The 25907-nt window shown below is 38.8% G+C and overlaps 1 long non-coding RNA gene across 6 annotated transcripts in view; it reads left to right on the forward strand.

The window, feature by feature from the left end:
• The first annotated feature begins 210 nt into the window (after positions 1-210).
• LOC126196844 (uncharacterized) overlaps positions 211-25907 on the forward strand; it is a 32099-nt gene continuing 6402 nt past the window's right edge. Inside the window, exons 1-8 of one of the 6 annotated variants that reach the window (XR_007539299.1) lie at positions 1923-1990; positions 7329-7389; positions 8471-8978; positions 9161-9275; positions 17988-18079; positions 18261-18359; positions 18531-18630; positions 20312-20556. This is a non-coding gene — a long non-coding RNA (uncharacterized LOC126196844). Of the gene's footprint in view, positions 280-1922; positions 1991-7328; positions 7390-8470; positions 8979-9160; positions 9276-17987; positions 18080-18260; positions 18360-18530; positions 18631-19132; positions 19187-20311; positions 20589-25907 lie in introns of those variants that run through there. The other 5 variants (XR_007539305.1, XR_007539294.1, XR_007539283.1 and 2 more) reach the window with 5 other exon arrangements.

A 25907-nucleotide genomic window follows, 5' to 3' on the forward strand; every position in this document is an offset into this window, starting at 1 on the left:
CGATACTCGACAAGTGTGCAGCGCGTTTGCTTATACGTCATTTTGACGTCACTTCCGAATGGTTTTGGACCACAATGATGTGTCTGTTAGGCTTCCCGGTGTGTGGCGGGTACAGAGGTAGATGTATATATCGATGTCTCGTATTTCGCGATACTATCGTTTATGGAATTGTGCTTTCTTTCCTGTTTTTTCCTTTTCCTCTCTCGTTCTCCTTGGATGTGGAATGGTACTTTCGTTAGCTTACCGAAAAGAGTTTTTTGTGACTTATTTGTTGTGTGAGTAAGTGACTGATTTTTTTGTTTTCTGTGATTTAACCAACAATATTTTGAACGTCTCTCGTTTCTGTTGTGATTGACTTCTTGTAAATACTTCGAATATAAGTATAGTAAGGTAGCTAGTATAAAAAGCGGTTTAGTTGGAACACGTTTTATAACGATTTTAAAAGAATGATGGCTTCTTACGGTTTTCCTGTATTTTGAAATAATACTTCATTTAAATAATTGTGATACGTGAGTGTAGGCCGACATGCTGCGTGAGTGGTGTATCTTAATAAACCTGCAGCACAGACTGTCGCAGTGCAGGGAGAAAAGTTGTAAGATATTCAGATTGGAGCTTTTGTGTCATTGAGGCTACCTACGAAATTTTTGCTCCGAGCTAATGCATTAGGAATGCTGAAATCGCGTAGTCTAATGTTTTAGTTTTGGCAACGGAATAAATTCAACAGTAGTTTAATAAATTGAAGCACCCTCCCCGCCCCCCCCCCCCCCTCTCAAATGCGTGGTAAGACGGGTCTGTAGCATATTTCGTGGTGTTTGTCACATAATTTGCAATGAAATACTCGTCGCCGACATCTCTGTTAGCCAAATGTGTTAGAAAATTTACCGAGCTGGTTTGGTTACTGTCACTAAAAAGGCTAGCACGTGAACACCGAGCTACTAGTTATTCTATAGGTCAGTTTGTTACTGCAACATTTTATTTACATTCCTTGCTTCGCCAACTTAAACTAAGTAATGCATGTCTTCTTCCTTCTTTTTAATTAAACACATTCTTAGTGCTCGATGTTTAATACTTTTTTTTCCAGGAGTCTTATTTAACAAAGACAGTCAGCTTTGGTAAATGGACACAAAAGTTTTGGTCATGTTTTAAATAGTTCTCACTTTGTAGTGTCTGTCAGTAGCAGACGTACATCCTTTAGTGTTGAGATGTTAGTTCAGTAGTTTGGGTGGTACAAGGTGTCACAGGCAGTCTGCAAGAGCGCTACCTTGGTATCTAGGGCGTAGGCTTCTTACTCATTTTGAAACATTTGTTACCTAAATGATTTGGTGATTCTTTAAAGTGGTGGGTTTAGCATTGCCAAGTACAATGGGAAATACTGTGGATTTAGCTCTCATTGCGCACATTAATTTGGGTGTTTCGCTGTTCAGCCGCGCGGGATTAGCCAAGCGGTCTAAGATGCTGCAGTCACTATGTTCCTGGTCCCGGCGGACGTTCAAGTCCTCCCTCGAGCATGGATGTATTTGTCCTTAGGATAATTTAGGTTAAGTAGTGAGTAAACTTAGGGACTGATGACCTTAGCAGTTAAGTCCTGTAAGATTTCACACACATTTGATTTTTTTTTTTTTTTTCTGTTCGTGGGAAATTGTGCTGCTGCTTTAGTGCAGTGGCAGTTTTGGTGTTCCACTGAATCAAGGAGGGTGTAAACCTACACAGAATGTCGCAGAAATAGGTTCAAATCTCTCCTTTGTTCTCTTATACAGATGCTGCACAATATACTCATGATAGTTTATCTTTGGTCCAAGGAAGAAGAATGCCTGTGGTGGATTGCTGGAACTACATACAATTTTATATTGCCGAGAAATTGTAAATGCTTAAAAAAGGGATGTAATATTTAGGTCTGTTCATCTAGGATTCATCAGTGGACACAAATGAAACAGTTGAAGAGAGAATCTGTACCATGCAGTAGAAAGGAGAGCAAATGGAAAATTACAAGGTGAAAAAGATGTGTAGAAGCTGGCACCTTCTAGATTCCTGTTTAGATTAGATTAATACTAGTTCCATGGATCATGAATATGATATTTCATAATGTGGAACGAGTCAAATTTTCCAATACGTGACATAATTAAGTTAATTTAACAACATAATTATGTTAATGTAACAACTTTTTTATTTTTGTTTTTAAAATTTTTTTGTTTGGTTTTTCTTTTTTTCTTAATTTATATCCAAAAATTCCTCTATGGAGTAGGAGTTGTCATTCAGAAATCTTTTAATTTCTTCTAAAATACTTGTTGGTTATCTGTCAGACTTTTGATAGTATTTGGTAAATGACCAAAGACTAGTGGCAGTATAATTCACCCCTTTCTGTGCCAAAGTTAGGTTTAATCTTGAATAGTGAAGATCATCCTTTCTCCTAGTATTGTAGTTATCCACACTGCTATTACTTTGAATTGGGTTTGTTTGTTAATAACAAATTTCATAACAGTATATATACTGAGAAGCTACTGTGAATATCCCTAGATCCTTAAATAAATGTCTGCAGGATGATCTTAGGTGGACTCCAGCTATTATTCTGATTACACGCTTTTGAGCAATAAATACTTTATCCCTCAGTGATGAATTACCCCAAAATATGATGCCATGTGCAAGCAATGAGTGAAAATAGGCGTAATAAGCTAATTTACTAAGATGTTTATCACCAAAATTTGCAATGACCCTTAATGCATAAGTAGCTGAACTCAAACGTTTCAGCAGATCATCAATGTGTTTCTTCCAATTTAATCTCTCATCAGTGGACACACCTAAAATTTTTGAATATTCTACCTTAGCTATATGCTTCTGATTAAGGTCTATATTTATTAATGGCGTCATACCATTTACTCTACGGAACTGTATTTATTGTGTCTTATCAAAATTCAGTGAGAGTCCATTTACAAGGAACCACTTAGTAATTTTCTGAAAGACATTATTGACAATTTCATCAGTTAATTCTTGTTTGTCAGGTGTGATTACTATACTTGTATCATCGGCAAAGAGAACTAACTTTGCCTCTTCATGAATATAGAATGGAAAGTCATTAATATATATTAAGAACAACAAAGGACCCAAGACCGACCCTTGTAGAACCCCATTCTTTATAGTTCCCCGGTTTGGAGGAATGTGCTGATCTTTGCATATTATGAGAACTGCTTATTTCAAACTATATGCATCATAATCTGAGCTATAAATTTATCTGTGAAGTTGGTATGGCTGCATAACATGTTAAGCTGGGAAGCCAAAGACGATATTGTTTTACTCATAGTGTTAGTTCTGCAGGCCAATTTAAAAGTACCCTTATAAATTGTTTTGTATATCAAACAAAAATTTTTGGGAGTAAAATTGCCTTAAATTCTCATAAAGGATCCACACTTCGAAGTAGATTTCACAAAAAAACTAATGGAAGACAAGAGGTTTCTTTGAAAATTAGGAAATAATCCTATCCCAGCTTTGAGAGACTTGAGAGACAAGACATGTAGCTTAACTGTTCAATGAAGAATGTTACTGTAGCTAAGAATCTCTAACTTGGTCATCATCATCATCACAAATTTTGACACACACACATGGCTTATGGGGCTGCTAAAGGCCATTACTACATACCTAACATACATAGGATTCTACATATGAAATTTGAACAGAATCAGTGATGATAGGGTGGGGATTACGTAGTATCGCGTAGTGTGTGTGTGTGTGTGTGTGTGTGTGTGTGTGTGTGTGTGTGTGTGTGTGTTTCCTATTTGAAAGAGACATATTTTTCAACCATCGTATGTATCAACCTCCATAAAGTGCTGGCAGCCAATGAAAAGTAATCTCTTGCTTTGAGTAACAGATGTTTGAGTAACAGATGACCGTTCATGATGTGCTTTCCTCAAGATTGCATCATTGCTTATACAATGGCAATAGACTATTGACAGATGAACCAGATGTCCTATCATTGGCAACATATTGAAACACAGAAATGTCAAAAATGTTGCCCACTCTGTATGATCTTCCTTCAGACGTGATGCATGTTGCAGCTCTCAACACTTGAATTGTTTGTTGAACTTTGAAGGCATACCAACACATGCCTATTATAGGTAGCCTTTTCTTTCAGTCTTTCTCAGTGTAGGCTAAACATCCAATTTGATGGAGAAAAAGGAACATTTCAGAATGTGTACTGTACTGTTTACTTTTACTAGTTAACTTACAGTGAACCATCTAATGATGCATTTTTAATGTAGGCATCTTCACAAACTATATAAGTTTAGTAGTATCATGGCGTTCAACATTCAGAGCATACATTTTAGCTCTCTGTTGTAACTGTTGCGTTCAATGAAAATTGTGTGCGTTTTTGAGGTTCACGTGCTTATAACACCGCCGCCCAACTGAAATCTTGGGTCTGGTGATAGACTGATCTTTAGTGTAGCCTAAGTTGAAAGGTGACGATTTGGTTGAGAGTCAGAGAAGCTAATGAATGTGAAATACAAATAATGGCAAGGGGGGGGGGGAATTCAACATGTAACTTTTCCCCTGTGTATGCAATAAATATGTTTAATGTGAATGATAACAAAAGCAAACACACTATCTTACCTTGGATGTAGAGTTGTAGACAGGAACGCTGTAGAAGTAACTCCAGGTGTGCCCCAGATAGGTGGATTGATACACTTCTTATTCATATTCTATATTACTGTATCCTGGCAGACCGTGTTCATTGTAATCTCAGGCTTTTTACCGGTGACGGTGTTAGTTGTAGTGAAGTACAGTCTGAAAAAAGATGAAATAAATACCGTGTCAGATTGTGATAAGATTACAAAATTGTTCTAAGATTGGCAAATAGTTTCAAATGTTCAGAATGGTGAAATTGTTCAATTCACAAAATGAAAACAAGAAATACCCTTTGATTACATCAGGATACGAATTTGGAATATCCACTTAGGCTCAATTGTAGGTAAACCAGTTCAGTTCATTGGTGGGACAAAATGTAGATAGGCGGCAAAGGAGACTACTTACAAATCACGTGTGCATCCCATGATAGAATATTGTTAAAGTGTGTGGGAAGCATACCGAACAGGACTAACAGGGGACATTGAATGTGTGAATGTATACAAAGCGTGGTGGTACAGATGGTCACAGGTTTGTTTCACTCTAGGAGGCTGTCAGAGAAATGTTGAAATATATGATTTGGCAGCCACTTGAAATAAATACCGTGTCAGAATACGATAAGATTACAAAATTGATTGATAGACACCAATTATCCTGGGAAAACCAACTGAAAAAGTTTCTAGAACCAGTATTATGGGAAAAATCTAGAGGTAGGTTTAATTCCCCTACATATCACTCCTCTTGGGACTGTGAAAATGAGATTAGACTAATTCAGGTACCTCTAGAGGCATTTACGTAGTCACTCTTTTCCACGCCTTGTCCGTGATGTGACTGAGAAGAAACCCTAACATTTTGTACCATGTTAAGTATGCTTTCGGGTGGTTGACAGCATTTATATCTAAATTAAGATGACCGAATCCTGAAAGTGACAGATGGTCTAAAAGAAAACACATTTGTGGAATAGCACCTGATTGAATTATGCTATTTAGTGTTGATAATGGACAGTTCTCATCTAAAGAAACTTTAAGGATAAAAGCCAACAGATATTCTGGTATGAGAATAGAATTTAGTGCTATTTATATTCAGGATTTCAACTGTTAATTTTCTTTGTGTAATTTCTAAGCCGTGTTTACACTTAATTCCGAAATATGTTTTTGGTCACAACATTGTTTCAAACCAAGTTGTAACGTGTTTGTAACCAAGTTTCTTGTTCGCGCCCTGTCAACATTAAGTAACACACATTTTTACATATCTGGTCACATTGTCTGCTATACTGAACTGAAGCAAACCTTTCCCATTGTGTGTTCATGTTGAGAAGTATGCTATGACAAATGAAGAGGATAAAGTTGATATTTGGTGCTGCATTGATAATACTCAGTGGTGTATGGAAAAGATGTAGCAATTGTTAGCGGTCAAAAGCATAAGATGTGGCAGGAATAACATGCTGTGTGAGCTGAATTTAGAAGAGTTAAATTTTTCGTAACTCCACTACAATGCTAGGTGGTGACCTGAATTTGAGTGTGTAGTGAATACAGTAGGGACACAAATATGGGGAGAGCAATTCCTGTGAAACAGTCTGCTGTTACTCTTCAGTTTTTGGCAAATGAGAGATTCCTGTAAAAGCTTTCTAGGTCCTATATTTATTTCATATTTCAAAACCATCCATATCTTATAGTACCCACAGTTTGTGAAGCTTTGTCTGAAGGTTTGAGAGATTATGTTGTCATTCAGTTATGTTACTGGCTGAAACATATTCTATTGATCAGAGTTTTATATGTAGATTAACATTGCAGTAACTTCCATTTGACTGATGAAGTTGTGTATTTGTAAGGAATGCAACTATCTAGACTTGGACCTACTACATTCCGATTACAGTAACTCACCATGATTTGCCAAACCCAATTTCTTTCTCTGCAATGTCACTGGTGGTTCATGCAAATGTGGCAGGATCTGCAGTTTGTATGGTTGTAAGTGCTCTGATAGTAGTGGCAGGAAATTTTACAATTGAAAAGGGTCATTTAGAATTAGCTGCTTTCCGACATTTCCACTTGACAGCCTGTCGTATGCTGATGTTGGGTGCTAAGGAAGGAATTTGGATGGAGATGTATTTAAGTATGTTTCTGTAAGATACCTCAAAAAATATTGGACTTGTGACATCATGGGTGCTGACCTGGAGGGAAAAATTTCCTGGCAGATCCGTTTCCATCTCAGGAAACATCATAAAGCCGTATCTGGGAAGACACAAGATGCAAAAGAAAGAATTTTTAACTATGATTGTCAGCAGACCACTCCTGCCAAAAATCAGCTATTTGCCATCAGACTGTCTAGGGCAAGAACAGTTGTAGAATATACATCTGTATTATGGCCTCATTATATCATGTCTTCTGAAAATGAATGTTGTTGCAGCCTCAGAAGGTAAAAACTATCTAAGCAGTGTGTCTGCGGATGCAGCTGTGGAACACTGTTTTTTCTTAACAGCATATTACAAACATAGATAGTCCCTTGGTAACTGAAAAATGTGTCAATCATTGTTGTAAAAGATGCTTCAAACTAAGTGTGATCATTATGTTACAAGGAAATACGAAACTATTAACAATATTTGCTTTAGCTTACCAGCTGAGGATAGAAATATAATTTGTCTTAAATAAATGTGCTCATTTTGTGGCATGAGTGCAATTACTCTTAGACAATGTCTTTAATTGGCTTTTTTGTTACAGGTGGCTTGTGCAGCACAATCTCTCAGCATGGCAGTGAATACACAATGTCCCAGGAGGAATGGTAAATATTCATGAATATTACAGGCATATTCATTTGAAGCACAAAATAAAAAGGAAACTTCGTATGGGCATATGCTTCATTGTGGATGGTTTCAGAGATATAACACATTTAATGCCCAGGGTGGTTATAATTAAAATTTTCTTTACTTGACCCATTATAGATGGAAAAAGATTTGTTGTTTGGGTACCAACTTTATGTAGATGACATTAAGGTTCTGCACTGCAGGAGTTATGGTGTTAGTTGTTTTAGTGTCATGACTTGCTGTTAAGGCCAGTATTCGTACAATGATGTAGGGTTGAAACACTAGAATATTGCATCCCAGCACAGGTCCAATTCACCAAAAGTTGCTGTGGCCTGCATGGCATGATGGGAGCGTTAACGACAGTGTATGTTTGTGGTGGTGTTATTACCCTAATCAACCCTTGTAGTGGAGATGGGAGGGAGTAAACCATCCGTCGTTACTGTAAGCTACTGGCAAATTGTTGATTTTGGCAGGAGTGGTCTACTGAATTGGAAAATTATTAATCCTGTTTTAAACAGATTTATTTACTGCTAAACACACTGACATGTAAGGGGTGTGGGAGTTTAGCAAATTACCCCTTTTTACACAGTCATACAATTTCCTGTAGATTCAACCAGAATTCTTTCTCAGGATCCTTCCTCAGGATCCTTCTCTAATTACGCACAAGCTACAGTTTCTATTGGAGTTCAGTGCTCAGTCCCTTACTCTGTGAATACGGAGAGATCTTCCTCCTGCCAAAGGATTTAAGAACAGGATTTGGAAATTTGAATTGACTGGCGATTTGGGAATTGCTCATGGGGGAGGCCGATGGTCAGTTGTGCCACAAATGATTGAAGAAGTTAATGTTGTCATGGCTGAGAATGCTGGACCTGAAGTGTGCGATCTTAAATCAGTGCATGAGATGTGTCAAGGCAGCTGAAGGTTTCATGTGCCACCATTCAGAAACTACTTTGAACAATTGTGAAATGGTATCTATACAAAACGAACTTCATATTACCCACAAACTTCTGCTACATGATGCTGACATTAGAGTAAAAGTTGCTTTTATATTTCTTGCAGGGATTGAAGATGACTGGAATGTTTTGTGGAGTGATGCGCACTTTATGCTCTTTGAACAATCATAGTTATCGCGTTTGGGGATCGTCGCTGCCAACGAACATTCATGAAGTTTACCTCCATAGTGCATGTGTCACTGTGTGCAGTGGCTTCACACAACAGTTCTTTGAAGAATTTGGACCCCAAGGACCAAGCAGCATGAACAGCACACATTACTGTGATATGCTTCGCCAGCATGTGATCCCTGCTCTATGGAAGAGAGGTGCTGTGGACTAGACTGGTTGGATACATGATGGAGTTCCACCTCGCATTGCTTGGAAGGTCGCTCGGTCACTCCGTGTTTGGAGAAAATTAAGTCATTGCCTAATCATTCCAAACTTCATGGCTGTCAAGATCACCGGATTTGAACCTGTGTGATTTCTGGCTGCAGGGTTACCTGAAGGACAGGGTTTATCAACGGAATACTTGAGTATCGGATCTTCCACCTGGGATGCACTGTACAATCAATCAAGTAAGGTTTTTTTATTTTTTTTATTTTTTTTTTTTTTTAGACACCACTCATTTTGATATGATGAAAATTGTGGGACACAATCTGAAAAGAGTGATAGAAATAATGTTTTCTGACTGAGAAACATGAATTAACGAGTAGTTAAATTAATTTCCAATGGTTTGTAAGCAACTTATTCATTGCAGGGTAAACCCAGTTGACGAATGGCCATGATAACTGTATTCAAACATGTGAAGCATCTTGGTGATTGGAGGGCAAAATCGGAGGAAGAATGGCTATGACATGTACATAGTTAAACAAGTAAGTTTTCTTCAGTGTGTAACGAGTAGCACAAAATTTTGTGTAGACTATGATGAAAAGCTTACATACACAACTGGGAAATAATGACAGGAATATTTCTTAGCTGAGTGAATAATAGGGTGGTCACAAGAAATCATTATTCAAATGTTTATTGTGGAACCACAAAAACTTTCCAGTTGCGTAGAAAATGTTGACAGTTTCACCACAGCTTTATGAAATCATCAATCTATGCCTTGAAAGGGACAGGTTTTGTAAAATTGGTATTTCTAGCAAAAAGTCTGCTTTTCTGTCATGAAACAAGAAATTCTTCCTAGAACCTGATGAACGTTACTCATCTTGCAGGAAATTTCAGTGTATTGAAACTTTATTTTCATCACTTTTCTGCTAAATATTTTAAATTTAGCAGTTTTCATGTAGGGTCATGCTACATTCTGGCACTAAAGTGAATTAGGAAATCCTGTATTAGGACGGCCAGAACATAGACATCGATCCTCCCAAATCTAATACAAGTGTACTGACAAATGCTCTACCATATTAGATTTATACCTAATGTAAAATACTTGTTTGCTCGTTCATACATACATGGTACAAGTTAGCTTCGTAAATGAAAAATATTTAAACGTTGTTGATGGCAGCTCTTAACACTTAACTACTGCACACACCACACACAACTGCAGATATGCCAGGCACTTAAATGTGATTTGCAGAGTATCCATATAGATGCATGTAGATGTAGACCACAACTGTGATCCCACAGTTCTATTACATCTCTATGCTTGACTCTGCTCGGTTGAGACTTAGCACCCATATGATGCATGAGTTACTGAACTCATGGATATAAGATATTAGTACTACGTACTACAGATATTGTGCGTACTGTAGTGTTAAAAGTATTCTGCCATAATATTTTTTGTCCTGAATTGATCTCTACTGAGAATTCTGTAACTAATCTCTAATTTTATATTGTGCAATATTTTTAACTGCCTTTTTAAGAATATATATTTTAGTTACCTATTTTGTCTTTGAGGCATTCTGTTACACAGTTTTAGGTGATTATGTAAAATTCTGTGGCTCCATAAACTTTCCCAGTGTAGTAATTGTTTGTATTCATATCGGGTCTCCAGATGGAACATCTCGTAATCTGGACACTATTTTGGCTGTCCACCTGGCCTCCATCTTCAGGTGATTAGGTTGTAGCACTATCTCGCCGGAACTGAAATCAGACACGGTGGCTGCTCCTTTACACACAAACCGTGGGTCTTCCACACGTGCGCAGACATAACTGCCCTCTAGTGACAGGCACAACAGCGGACCAGTGGTGAGAGCTCGTGGAAACAATAAATAGATATCAAACACTATTGACAGTTTTTGAAGACCCAAGACAAGGCCCGTAGTTTCTTAATGTCAAACAGAACAGGGTTCCAACTCTTACATAAAGGGTACCCCTTATCTCTGTTTATTATTGTCAGAGCCAGATATCAATGGCTTCTTTCACTGCACAGTCCCAATACTGCGACGCAGGGGCAGCCACTTGTCTCATCATACATTTTATATCCTTCACTGGAACATCCGCCAGTGCAGATTTTTCTGGCTGAAATAAACTTATGTAGCGATGAAGCTCCATGCAGTGATTGTGGAAAAAAATGGTTCACATGGCTCTGAGCACTATGGGACTTAACATCTCAGGTCATCAGTCCCCTAGAACTTAGAACTCCTTAAACCTAACTAACCTAAGGACATCACACACATCCATGCCCGAGGCAGGATTCAAACCTGTGACCATAGCGGTTGCGTGGTTCTAGACTGAAGCACCTAGAACCGCTTGGCCACCAGTGGACGGCAATGATTGTGGACCTTACGAATCGTTTGTGAACTATAGTGTTTCCCGCAGTGGCAGAGAATCTTTTAGACTCCAGGCTTTCTCAAACCCTAATCGTCCTTCACTGAGCCCAATAGGGCTCTGATCTCAGCTGGTGGTTGGAATACACTTTTAACATTAAATTTCTTGAAAATTCTGCTTATTTTTGAAGATACGCTCCCCGCAAAAGGTAGGAATGCCACCGATTTGCTTGTATCTTCTGTTGGTTCCGGCGAAGGTCCTAGATTGTTTCCTAGATTATTTTAATTTTTCTGCATCCCAATATTAAGTTCATTGTGGAAGCTGAAAAGGATGGAAAACTGATGTTTTTAGATGTTTTGGCCTACAGCAGGGATGATGGGACATTAGGACATAGTGTTTATCTTAAGCCCGCACATACGGACTGGTATCTTCGTGGATCATGTCATCCATTGTACCAGCACAATGGGGTCCTACGTACATTGGCAAAAAGAGCTTACACCATCACAGGTGCAGATAGTTTTGACACTACAACTGGACCTTTTAAAGGCTGTATTTAAGCAGAATGGTTATACTGACAGTCAGGTCTGTCGTGGTCTACAGAGTGGACCTTCGCAGGAACCAACAGAAGGTGCAAGTGATTCCTATCTTTTGAGGGGAGCATATGTTCATAAAGGGGTAGAATTTGAAAGAAATTTAATATTAAAAGTGTGTTCCATCCCGCTGCTAAGGAGGATCATTTTGGTTTGAGAAAGCCTGGAATTACAAGATTCACTGCCATTGCAGGAAAGACTATATTGGACAAATGATTCATACGGTTCAGGATTGTTGCATGGAGCGTCATCGCCGCATAAGTTTATTTCAGACTGAAAAATCTACAATGGCGGAACATCGTCTTACTGAAGGACGTAAAATGTTGTACGCTGAGACACAAGTGGTTGTCCGTGTGTCGCGGTATTGGGATTGTGTAGTGAAAGAAGCCATTGAAATCCGGCTATGTGACAATTATATAAGCAGAGATAAGGGATATCCTTTAAGTAAGGGATGGAACCGTGTTCTGTTTGACATTAAGAAACGTGTCAATAGTGTTTGATATAGATTTGTTTCCACGAGCTTTGACCACCGGTGCACTGTTGTACCTGTTGCTAGAGAGCATTATGTTCGCGTATGCATAGTGGACCCACGGCCGGTGTATAAAGGAGCTGCAATGGTTTTTTTTATTTCAGTTCTGGTGAGATAGTGCGACAGCCTACTCACCTGAAGATGGCAGCCAGGTAGACTGCTGAAATGTTGTGTCCTGATCACAAGATGATCTGACTAGAGACGTGACATATATACAATAGAAAATGTTACTTGAGGTTTTAAATTTTTTTAAGTCCAAACTGGCTATTGTTCTGTTACTATGTGCATAACTATATATATATATATATATTTTTTTTTTTTTTTTCAGACTGAAAAATCTACAATGGCGGAACATCGTCTTACTGAAGGACGTAAAATGTTGTACGCTGAGACACAAGTGGTTGTCCGTGTGTCGCGGTTTTGTGTGTATGTTTGTGTGTCTATCGACGTGCCAGCGCTTTAGTTTGGTAAGTTGCATCATCTTTGTTTTTAGATATATTTTTCCCACATGGAATGTTTCCCTAATGATGTGACTTACCGAATGAAAGTGCTGGCAGGTCGATACACACACAAACACACACACACACACAAAATTCAAGCCTTCGCAACAAACTGTTGCTTCATCAGGAAGGGAAAGACGAGAGGATGTGGGTTTTATGGGAGAGGGTAAGGAGTCATTCCAATCCCGGGAGCGGAAAGACTTACCTTAGGGGGAAAAAAGGACGGGTATACACTCGCGCGCACACACACAAATATCCATCCACACACACATATACACACATTGCTGTATATGTGTGGATGGATATGTGTGTGTGTGTGCGCGCGCGCGAGTGTATACCCGACCTTTTTTCCCCCTAAGGTAAGTCTTTCCGCTCCTGAGATTGGAATGACTCCTTACCCTCTCCCTTAAAACCCACATCCTTTCGTCTTTCCCTCTCCTTCCCTCTTTCCTGATGAGGCAACAGTTTGTTGCGAAAGCTTGAATTTTGTGTGTATGTTTGTGTTCGTTTGTGTGTCTGTCGACCTGCCAGCACTTTCATTTGGTAAGTCACATCATCTTTGTTTTTAGATATATTTTTCCCACGTGGAATGTTTCACTCTATTATATGAGACATAGAAATTTGTTCCCTAGTGCACAAAATAGACCAGTAGATGTACACAGTTGGTGGTGTTAAGCCGCATACACACTGAGCCTGAAACATGTTTACAAAACATGTTTCCGGCAGCTTGATGTGGACACCATTTGGAAACATGTTTCGAAACACAGAAACATCTATCCATAGCAGTGTTCGTACAGATCAAAGGAAACAGTGTTTCAGGCTAACTACCACTTGTCACCGCTGCACGGCGCTAGCGTGCATGCATGCGTGCGTGCGTGTGTGTGTGTGTGTGTGTCGTCAACTGTTAAGTGGTGTTGTGTTTACTGTAGTGTCGTTTTTGCTTTATTTTTCTAAAATAATGGAGTGTTCAAGGCAACAAATTGTTGATTTAATTGCCATGTACGGGGGAGAAGATTGCTTATGGAATGTCCGGAGCAAGGAATATAAAAACACTGTTAAAAAACACGATGCACTTGCGACAATTGCAGCAGCTTTTGGCACGGGCAAGGGAAGTGTAGAGAAAAGATACAATCGCTTGTGGTTGCTCATAGGCGCGAGGAAAGAAAAATTATTTCCAGCAGACTATCTGGTAGTGGTACAGACACTGCATATGACTTGAACTGGTTCGGCTATGGGCTGCTGCAGTTCTTGGACGATGTACACGAGCCGAAGGAGACAACAGATACTGTGGAAAATGAGGTACAAAAATTATGCTTTTTTGTCTTTATTTGTATTTTATAGTACACAGTCACATTCACCCATAGTTATTTTGTCACGGTACACTTCCTTGTGGGCTTAAAAAATAATTAGCAAATTTGTAGTGGACTGTTAAGGCAGCCAGTCCACAGTGAAGTAGCCGAAAGGGCACGCGTCAACTCACGCCGTCTGGCGTTAAGTCTGGAACAGGATTCGTAATGAATGTGATAAAGAAAAGAACGTAGCTACTAGAACACTTAACTTTTATATCGTCCTTTGGTATACAGCATTCTTGATGATACAAGTGAGACTCTTTAGATTCATGAAGTAACTAATGGCGCCTTGCTAGGTCGTAGCCATTAACTTAGCTGAAGGCTATTCTAACTGTCTCTCGGCAAATGAGAGAAAGGCTTCGTCAGTGTAGTCGCTAGCAACGTCGTCGTACAACTGGGGCGAGTGCTAGTAAGTCTCTCGAGACCTGCCTTGTGGTGGCGCTCGGTCTGCGATCCTGACAGTGGCGACACGCGGGTCCGACATGTACTAATGGACCGCGGCCGATTTAAGCTACCACCTAGCAAGTGTGGTGTCTGGCGGTGACACCACAAAATTCATCTCGAATTTGTTTATTCATGGAAGCAGCTTTCCTTGGTATATTCTGTGCTGAAATGAAAACTTGCTCAGTGTCATCTTGTCTCCACATTCCTGGAATCAACTCACCGGTTTGTAAATCGTAGGAATCGAAGCTTCCATGTGGGGTGTACTGGTTCCTCACCTCAGCATTTCGCCTTAAAAAATTGTGGAGACATACAGCTGTAAGTGTGACAGTTTTTGCCTTTTCCGGTTGTAGCAACATAGGTTTTCTAAACACACGAAAAACTGAAGCCATAATGCTGAAAGTTTTCTCAATAGCTATTCTGGCCCTTGAAAGTCTGTAATTAAGAACTCTTTCTTTTGAACCTTTAACATGTTTCCCCGGGTAGGGTTTCATAATGTTTTCATGTAAGGGAAAAAGCATCGTCTGCTACAAAAATGTATGGTAGGGCCTTGGTGCCACCTGGTAAGCATTCAGCTTGTGGCAAGTTAAGTTTCTTTTTGTTAATTAACTCATTTATGCTCGTGTTTTTGAACACACCACCATCTGATATTCTGCCTTGGCAGCTGATATCTGCGTACAAAAAGTTGTAGCTGGCATCGACGACAGCAGACAGCACAATGCTGAATGAACCTTTTAATTACAATATTCGCTTCCACTACCAACAGGGCACTGTAGCACGATATGTTTCCCATCAATTGCTCCGACACAATGGGGGAACTGAAGAATCTGTGAGAATAAACATGCTGTTTCACTCTAGTCGTTTTCAGTTGCAGGTATCTGAAAGAAAGAAATTTGATTTCAGGTTTTCGTACATTTGCCATCACTGATGGCAGTTTTCAACAAATGGAATAAAAACTTCGTAAATAAGTCGCTACAGTCAAGTTTTTGCTTATATTGTCCGAGAGATTCACAGCACAACATTCAAAACACTACTGACAACTCATTGGCTGCCTTAGATGTGTGATGTAGGTACGCAGAACAAGCCAAAACTCAATGGCCATAGTTCGTGGCTCCAACTTAGTGCTTGGTATAGGCTTCAGTTCTAAAAATAAAATTTAAGTTTTAATTAATGTAAAACTATCTGCCTACTTAGTACCCAAAAACATGAAAGATATGAATGAAACATCCCCCCTTGATTGTAGCAATCTGAACGTTTTGCTTGTTTCCTTTTTGTTGTTCATTTACTATAAATTTCCTGCCATTGATTACCATCTACATCTATACTCTGCAAGCCACTGTGTGGTGTGTGGCAGAGGGTACTTTTTGAATAACTATCACTTCTTACCTTTCCTGATAGTCACAAATGGTTCACAGGAGAAACAATTCCTGGTAAGCAGTGTGAGTTTGAACCAATCTGTTATTACATTCATGGTCTGTTCTTGAGAGAAAATTACTGGGAAGCAATAGTTTGACTCATTTAGGAATGTACACTTCCAGAATTTTAACAGTAAAAGTCACTTTGTGGTGCAGTATTCCTCTCTTCTAGCATCCATCACTAGTGTTGAATGAGAGTTTCTGTGATGTTTTTGCACTCACTAAAGGAACATATACCAAAACCTGCTGCTCTCCTTAGGATCTTCTCTATCTATCCTATTGGGTATGGATCTCGAACTGATGAGCGAGGTGCAAATGTTGGTCAAACGAGTGATATGTAACGTATTTCCTTTGTGGTTGGGATACACTTCCTGAGAAGTCTTCCAATGAATAGGGCATTTGCCTTACTTAATAATTAGTTTTATGTTATTGTTAAACTTCAAATCACTCTCTATGCCTACTTATTGATATTCTAAGAATTCGGTTGCTTCTGGTAATTTTTCTTCAGCTGAGTAATCGTACAATACTGTCCACCCACGGTAGCTGAGTGGTCAGCGCGACGGAATGTCATTCCTGCAGGCTCGGATTCGATTCCCGGCTGTGTCGGAGATTTTCTCCACTCAGGAATTGGGTGTTGTGTTGTCCTAATCATCATTATTTCGTCCCATCAACGCACAAGTCGCTGAAGTGACTTCTTTTAGTTCAATAGACTTAGGATATGTATGTTATTACTCCCTGAAAATTTGAATACTCTACTCAAAGTGGTTTCGGAGATTTAAGGAAAAATGCAATGGAAAATATAAATTTTCGGGAATGGCTTCTAAAGTTTCAAAAGACTGTAACTCACCTAATATATATGCTTAATTTTATTTTTAGTCACTCAGAAGCACCCTGCACCATACTGTATATCATTCTCTTGACCTTTTTTTTCTTTCTGGACTCCTTAGTGGCCAAATGTGCTGAATATTCTGCTTTATCAATGCGAACCTTATCCATCTGTTCAAGTTCTCTGATGCAGTTTTCTCCAGGATTAATTCCCATAGGCTGTAGCACTTTCACCCAACCAACATTGCCATCATTAAAAGCAATAACAGCATGACTGACCCCCGCTTTAGTGTCTTCATACCAACAAAAGCATATTTGGGTAATCAAGTCCATGTAAGATTATTGAATGACTCATTGGGATTTTGAGTTTGACCATGCAGACACTTCTTCAGTAATTCAGGATTTGCCAGGTCTCTGTAAATAGGTTTTCTGACATCCATCACTGCTGCTGGGATGGAATGTTTATGGCTGTATGAACTGTTTGAGTACTGGGCATTGCGGTAATTGCACCATGAAACAGGTCCAGGAGGTCAGAGGTGGTGTACTGGTTTTTCATCAGTTGACAGCCTGTGGAAGAAGGTAGCCCATACTGCCTGCTTCATTTTCAACAGATCTTCAGTATTATTTCTAAAGGATATCCCATAATACTGCTGTACTTCATCAGTCATTTTGTCTGTCAGTCTGCCTCTTATGGTTTTACCATCTGAAAGCTTCCTGTCTCTCAAACTTCGTTTCAACTTCCTCAACCTGGTTCCCACCCTCTTCTGGGCATGACGAATACACACACGTAATTTAACCTTTATAACACAGCACTCCACAGCCTTCTACCGATTTTATTAGATCTTGTAGAATTGCATGTAAAAATTTTAACATTTTCAACCAGTGTATATTATATTTAAAATAATAAAATAAAATACTTCCCATGTGAGTTTATAAGTGATTTATTGGTTTATTCGGAAAATTGCAAATCTTATAAAGTGATAAAAATCAAAAAATGTGAAAAAAGGTGTTTTTTTTCCATTCCAACTCCCCTTAGTATTATAAGTTGAGCTGAGACTTTTCCATTTTATGTTCTGGGTGACCAGTGGAAATTTTTTAGGGGGCAAAGTTCACTACAGGTGAGGTGAAAAGTGTATTTTCTCCTATACCTTATACCTAGTTAACAAGCTTACTTTAATGAATATAAATATTGATTTTTCCTTGGTTTTGTGTGTTGTTTGCAGGGCAAAACCAACGGATGAATGGCCATGATGATTGTAAATTCAAACATGTTGTCCATCTTACTAATTGGAGGCAAAATGAGTTGCGGTAATAAGTAAGTTTTCTTCTGCCTTAAATAAGCACCATGTATTTGTGTATAAACTGATGAAAACTGTGGGACACAATCTGAAAATAATGATAGAAATATTATTTTTTGAATGAATAATTTTAATTAAAATGTAATAGTATTGATTTTCCATTTTTTAAAACATATTTCTTGTTGTTGCCCGAAACAGATACACACGGCCCTGACAACTATATGCGAACAAGTAAATCATTGTACTTACCGCAAGACAGAACTATGGACAAATTGTAGTTATCGTTCAACTGAACAAGTAAGTTAATTTTGGTTTTACGGGCATCAGACATTTCTGTAGAGACTGTGATGAAAACTGTGGGACACAATCAGAAAAAAATGATAGAAATATTATATTCTGAGAAAACAGTTCTACTTAATGATCATTACTGTTTATTTTCAATGGTTTTCAAAGTTTGTTTCTTTACAGAGAAAAACCTGTGGACAAATGGACATAATGACTAAATTCACACATTATCTGATTTGTTGGAGCACATGACATAATTGTGATGAATGTGTGATTAAAAAAAGTAAGTTCTTTTCTGTAAAAGGCACCAGGTAATTATATACGACTGTGATGAAAACTGTGGGACACAGTATTATGTGGAGCACTTCCGATGTACAAACATCAAAAAAAGTTTTGCGTCACCCCAGTTCCCAAACTCCTGAAGATAGATGTTGACTGTGGATACTATATCACAGACACAGTCCCTTTCTGTTCAGAAATAGCACTAAACCTGCCCAAAGATGTGAACAACCATGCATGAGCAGTGCCTATTAGGCGGAGGGGGTCCGACAGCCAATCAGTTCCAGTGATTCCACCAGGAAGGATGTACAAGGCACATGTTGTCTGTAGTTCAGTCATGCCTGGATGGTCAATACCACAGTTCGATCGTGTCCGCATTATTAGTTTGTGCCACGAAGGGCTCTCAACAAAGGAAGTGTCCAGGCGTCTCGGAATGAACCGAAGTGATGTTCGCACATGGAGGAGATACAGAGAGACAGGAACATCTTGTGAATGACTCCTTTCAGGATAACAACATCGCTTGACTAGAGCGGCCAGCATGTTCTCCGGACATGAACCCTATCGAAGCCTCGCTCAGGCTACCCAAGGGCTACTACTGCGGTGGATGACCACTACCTATGGATTATGGCTCAGCCTGACTGCAATGCAACCATGTTGAATAATGCTTTTCGTGTAGCCACAGGACGTCATGTTACGACTCACTGTCCATAATAGGCTGCAAGATGCGCGACTGCACTCCCGACATCCATGACAAGGTCCATCTTTGCAACCATGACATCATGCAGCGTGGTACAGATGGGCCCAATAACATGCCGAATGGACAGCTCAGGATTGGCATCACATATTCTTCACTGATGAGTGTCGCATATGCCTTCAATCAGACATTCATCGGAGACGTGTTTGGAGCCAACCTGGTCAGGCCAAACGCCTTGGACACACTGTCCAGCGAGTGCAGCAAGGTGGAAGTTCCCTGCTGCTTTGGGGTGGCATTATGTGGGACCGACGTACGCCACTTGTGGTCATGGAACGTGCCATAACGGCTGTATGATACGTGAATGCCATCCTCCAGCCGATAGTGCAATCATATTGGCAGCAAATTGGTGAGGCACTCGTCTTCATGGATGACAATTCGTGCCCCCATTGTGTACATCTTGTGAATGACTCCTTTCAGGATAACATCATCGCTTGACTAGAGCGGCCAGCATGTTCTCCGGACATGAACCCTATCGAACATGCCTGGGATAGGTTGCATAGAGCTACTTGTGAACGATGTGACCCATCAACCACTCTTAGGGGTCTATGCCGAATCGCTGTTGAGGAATGGGACAATGTGGATCAACAGTGTCTCGATGAACTTGTGGGTAGTATACCACAACAAATACAAGCATGATTCAATGGAAGAGGATGCGCTACTGGGTAAAATTTTATGTACAGGTTCCGGAACTGAGGTGATGCAAAACTTTTTTGATGTGTGTATTGTAAAAAGCCCATTAAATAAGGCTTGTGCTGCACACAATGCTATATGTTCATAGAATTAAACTTGATTCAACACTTGATGAGATGAAATAAAACTGATGACTTAAGTTAACAGTTTACCGTTTCTGTACTTAATTGGTGAGGCACTCGTCTTCATGGATGACAATTCGTGCCCCCATTGTGTACATCTTGTGAATGACTCCTTTCAGGATAACAACATCGCTTGACTAGAGCGGCCAGCATGTTCTCCGGACATGAACCCTATCGAACATGCCTGGGATAGGTTGCATAGAGCTACTTGTGAACGATGTGACCCACCAACCACTCTTAGGGGTCTATGCCGAATCGCTGTTGAGGAATGGGACAATGTGGATCAACAGTGCCTCGATGAACTTGTGGGTAGTATACCACAACAAATACAAGCATGATTCAATGGAAGAGGATGTGCTACTGGGTAAAATTTTATGTACAGGTTCCGGAACTGAGGTGATGCAAAACTTTTTTGATGTGTGTATTGTAAAAAGCCCATTAAATAAGGCTTGTGCTGCACACAATGCTATATGTTCATAGAATTAAACTTGATTCAACACTTGATGAGATGAAATAAAACTGATGACTTAAGTTAACAGTTTACCGTTTCTGTACTTAATGTCTGTCTAAGTAACTCATCCTGTCTACATTAAAAAAATAAGAAAAGTATGCTTTTGTAGTTATTTTAATATGAGATTTTGGACTCTTTGACACAGTTTCTTTCAAGCTAAAACAACATGAAATGCTTCCAGACGGCAATTTTGAGATCTGTTGCTATAGAATTGGTAACTCTTAAACGTGCAACACTGTTCTTGCCCAGTACACAGTTCATTTTGTTTCTCAGAGAACAAATACTTTTGCCCCCAGTCTCTGAAAGACTTTCGTACTAACAGCATGTTCGGAATATTCAGTATTAAATATTTCTTCCTTCCACATGAATATAAAGGATACATTATTCCTGAGATACATCTTCCAACAAATTTCCTATTACCCCAGATCATGTAATACTCAGATTGCCTGCCCTTAAGGCAAAACGGGCAACTGCATAGTTTTTCAAATGGGCAACAGATGTTACAGGTGATGCTATGGTGCTCATTGAGCTTGGGTTTGTTGCTGATTAGCGGAAGTCAGTGTGTTACATACTGAACACATTCATCCACAACCAGTTGTAGGTGCAACTTCAGTTTCTCTTGTGCAATTTTTCCCTGGTTTCCAGTCGATGAATGCGTATTTGTTCCTGTAATTCTACAAACTAAGATTATTTCTACTGTAGGGACACAGCATAAAATTACATTTGGAATAAATAAATCAAATTTGTGAAGAGTAATACTGTTTAACGATTCTCACAAGTTAGTGCTTATAAGCGAAGAGTATTGCAATAAAAGCTTTCTGATAATTAGTTAGATCTATGCAGTCGCATAATGTACACACTCGTTGCCCTCCATGCCCTTTTTTCTGATCATGCACACCTATATGGATTAGAGGAAAATGAACTCTTCTTAAATTCTTTAAAACTAGCTGTGTTGTCTGCTATATCATTCTGCAATTCTTAATTGCTATAAAAGTTTTGACAGCAGGGGCTGAGGTTGTCACTTTCACATTCATTTGCTGGAACTAACCTGGTTGCAACTGACTGTAAATTATCAGTTGCCTTGTTTCATTCCTATCAGTGTCATACATCACCCAGATGTCTTAAAGACAGAATAAAAAAACCAACTGCACTGTTGAAAGTGAGGTCACCACTAAGAAGATTGTTCTGTATACTTTTCAATAAATGTGGAATATCGTAAATAGCAAATACTGCACACCCATTTTCACGGAAATAAGATCTTTTAGGAATAACCTGTAAATGCTTGACCATACTTAAAATACTAGGTCCCTTTCTATGTTAAAGATAAGTGTTCTGCATTTTTTTCCAGTCTTCAGTTTCTAGGAGTATGGTCTCTACTGCAAGGGTATTCTAAGTGTGGATAAAATTGAGTGAACGAACATCAGTGAAAACAGAATTCTGTCAGCTGTAAATGGTAGGTGGATTTGAGCAAATATGATTCGTGAAAGTTCATTTCCTATCCACTGTACCTCTTGTTATTCCTGAAAAAGTTTTGAAACATGTTCTAGTTTCTTCTTCTATGCAACATTATCTTTGTAAATGAAATAAATACTGTCTATAATGTCATTTTCCATTTAATGCTGAGCTTTTTCACAGTGAGAGAAAATTTAGTTGTAAACGCAAAAAACCGAGTAAGTGGTGTGTTGCAGCATCAATTGATTGTCAGATTTTGGAATAATAGTGAAGATTGCTGGAGCTCCAATTCAGTGTTATAAGCATGCCGTCTCCATATGTTTCATGCTTAGGCACACATTCAGGTGCCTACATACTTACTTCCGTACTCAAATTTGCTTGCTTCGTGAAAAACAGCAAGCAAGATAATCCTATCTCAGTAACGAAGATTTATGCTGTAGCTGTAACTAGTGTTGTCATAGTGTATGACAATTATTACTGCAAAAATAAAAATAAAGTAAACAAAAGTAGCATTTATAGAATTGACACAGTATGTTTGTTGTTTCCTCAGTGTTTGTCGTTTCTCTCCAGTATGAAAGCTCCTTCCCAGGCACAAATGTAATGAACACTGGCGAATTGTCTGCAAGTGCTCATTTGCTTAGGTTTGCGTGTGCTTGCCGCTCTGAAAACGAGGCCCTATGATCCTTCTCTAATGTTCGTTTCTGTTTGCTATGCAACAGGCTGTATAAAACAATACTGATTTCATATGACAATATTTCAGTCGTTGGTGGCCAGTCATAACATACTTTTTAATTGAAATTTTTGCTACCATTTGACTGTAAGTTTCTGTTGTTATCTGTAAAATTGTTTTCAAGGAAAACATGAAAACTTAATGTTCTTTAAATTGTGTTGATCAAATGTTTTCACTTAACGTCTTGCACTTCATTATCCATGTGTTTTATTGGTTTTGTTTTCACCTTGCAATTAAAAATGACTCTACAGTCGACATTTTGATAGTGAAATAGGTAAATAATAAAAACTTAGTCAAATGGCAGCAATGATTTAATTTAAAATATTGCACTTCCTGTGGAGGAAGTGCAGTTACTGCTTCATATTGACATTTAAAACGACAAAATTTAGAGAGGATAGAGTGATTATGGACCTTTATTGGTACTTACTCATAGGTAGTATATTCAGTTTCCCAAATACAGACTCCCAATTGCATATATTTTTGACAGGAAGTCTATACCATATCATTTAAGAGAGTATTCAGATAACTGTTTTATGCAACAAACTGATATCCACATAACATCCATTTAAGAGGAGTTAGAACGTAAAAAAAAAAATTCACATTTTCGTATTTCTATCACATTATAAAATTTGCAATTTTCCGAATAAAATGATAAATCCCGTACAAACTCACATGGGAAGTATTTTATTTTATTGTTTTAAATATAATATACAACAGTTGAAAATGTTAAAATTTTTACATGCATTGCTTAAAGATCTAATAAAATCGGTATTATATATATATATATATATATATATATATATATATATATATATATATATATATATATATATATATATAACAGAGGGAAACATTCCACGTGGAAAAAATATATCTAAAAAGAAAGATGATGAGACTTACCAAACAAAAGCGCTGGCAGGTCGATAGACACACAAACAAACACAAATATACACACAAAATTCAAGCTTTCGCAACAAACTGTTGCCTCATCAGGAAAGAGGGAAGGAGAGGGAAAGACGAAAGGATGTGGGTTTTAAGGGAGAGGGTAAGGAGTCATTCCAATCCCGGGAGCGGAAAGACTTACCTTAGGGGGAAAAAAGGACAGGTATACACTCGCACACACACACACATATCCATCCACACATACAGACACAAGCAGACATATTTAAAGACCAGACATATGTCTGCTTGTGTCTGTATGTGTGGATGGATATGTGTGTGTGTGTGCGCGAGTGTATACCTGTCCTTTTTTCCCCCTAAGGTAAGTCTTTCCGCTCCCGGGATTGGAATGACTCCTTACCCTCTCCCTTAAAACCCACATCCTTTCGTCTTTCCCTCTCCTTCCCTCTTTCCTGATGAGGCAACAGTTTGTTGCGAAAGCTTGAATTTTGTGTGTATATTTGTGTTTGTTTGTGTGTCTATCGACCTGCCAGCGCTTTTGTTTGGTAAGTCTCATCATCTTTCTTTTTAGATATATATATATATATATATATATATATATATATATATATATATATATATATATATATATATATATATATATATAGAGGGAAACATTCCACGTAGGAAAATTATATCTAAAAACAAAGATGATGTGACTTGCCAAATGAAAGTGCTGGCAGGTCGACAGACACACAAACAAACACAAACATACACACAAAATTCAAGCTTTCGCAACAAACTGTTGCCTCATCAGGAAAGAGGGAAGGAGAGGGAAAGACGAAAGGATGCGGGTTTTAAGGAAGAGGGTAAGGAGTCATTCCAATCCCGGGAGCGGAAAGACTTACCTTAGGGGGAAAAAAGGACGGGTATACACTCTCGCTCGCGCGCGCGTGCGCGCGCGCCCACACACACACACACACACACACACACACACACACACACACACACACACACACACATATACAGGCTGTATATGTGTGGATGGATATGTGTGTGTGTGTGCGCGCGAGTGTATACCCGTCCTTTTTTCCCCCCTAAGGTAAGTCTTTCCGCTCCCGGGATTGGAATGACTCCTTACCCTCTCCCTTAAAACCCACATCGTTTCGTCTTTCCCTCTCCTTCTCTCTTTCCTGATGAGGCAACAGTTTGTTGCGAAAGCTTGAATTTTGTGTGTATGTTTGTGTTTGTTTGTGTGTCTGTCGACCTGCCAGCACTTTCATTTGGTAAGTCACATCATCTTTGTTTATATTGTGGATTGCTGTGTTATAAAGTTTAAATTACGTGTGTGTATTCGTCATTCCCAGAAGAGGGTGGGAACCAGGTTTGAGGAAGTTGAAACGAAGTTTGAGAGACAGGAAACTTTCTGATGGTAATACCATAAGAGGCAGTCTGACAGACAAAATGATTGATGAAGTACAGCAGTATTATGGGATATCCTTTAGAAATAATACTGAAGATTTGTTGAAAATGAAGCAGGCAGTATGGGCTACCTCTGACCACCTGGACCTGTTTCATGGTGCAATTACCGCAATGCCCAGTACTCAAACAGTTCATACAGCCATAAACATTCCATCCCAGCAGCAGTGATGGATGTCAGAAAACCTATTTACAGAGACCTGGCAAATCCTGAATTACTGAAGAAGTGTCTGCATGGTCAAACTCAAAATCCCAATGAGTCATTCAATAATCTTACATGGACTTGATTACCCAAATATGTTTTTGTTGGTATGAAGACACTAAAGCGGGGGTCAGTGATGCTGTTACTGCTTTTAATGATGGCAATGTTGGTTGGGTGAAAGTGCTACAGCCTATGGGAATTAATCCTGGAGAAAACTGCATCAGAGAACTTGAACAGATGGATAAGGTTCGCATTGATAAAGCAGAATATTCAGCACATTTGGCCACTAAGGAGTCCAGAAAGAAGAAAAGGTCAAGAGGTTGATACACAGTATGGTACAGGGTGCTTCTGAGTGACTAAAAATAAAATTAAGCATATATATTAGGTGAGTTACAGTCTTCTGAATCTTTAGAAGCCATTCCCGAAAATTTATATTTTCCATTGCATTTTTCCTTAAATGTC

The sequence above is a fragment of the Schistocerca nitens genome, chromosome 1 (genome assembly GCF_023898315.1).
Source record: "Schistocerca nitens isolate TAMUIC-IGC-003100 chromosome 1, iqSchNite1.1, whole genome shotgun sequence".
Classification (NCBI taxonomy): Eukaryota; Metazoa; Arthropoda; class Insecta; order Orthoptera; family Acrididae; genus Schistocerca; species Schistocerca nitens.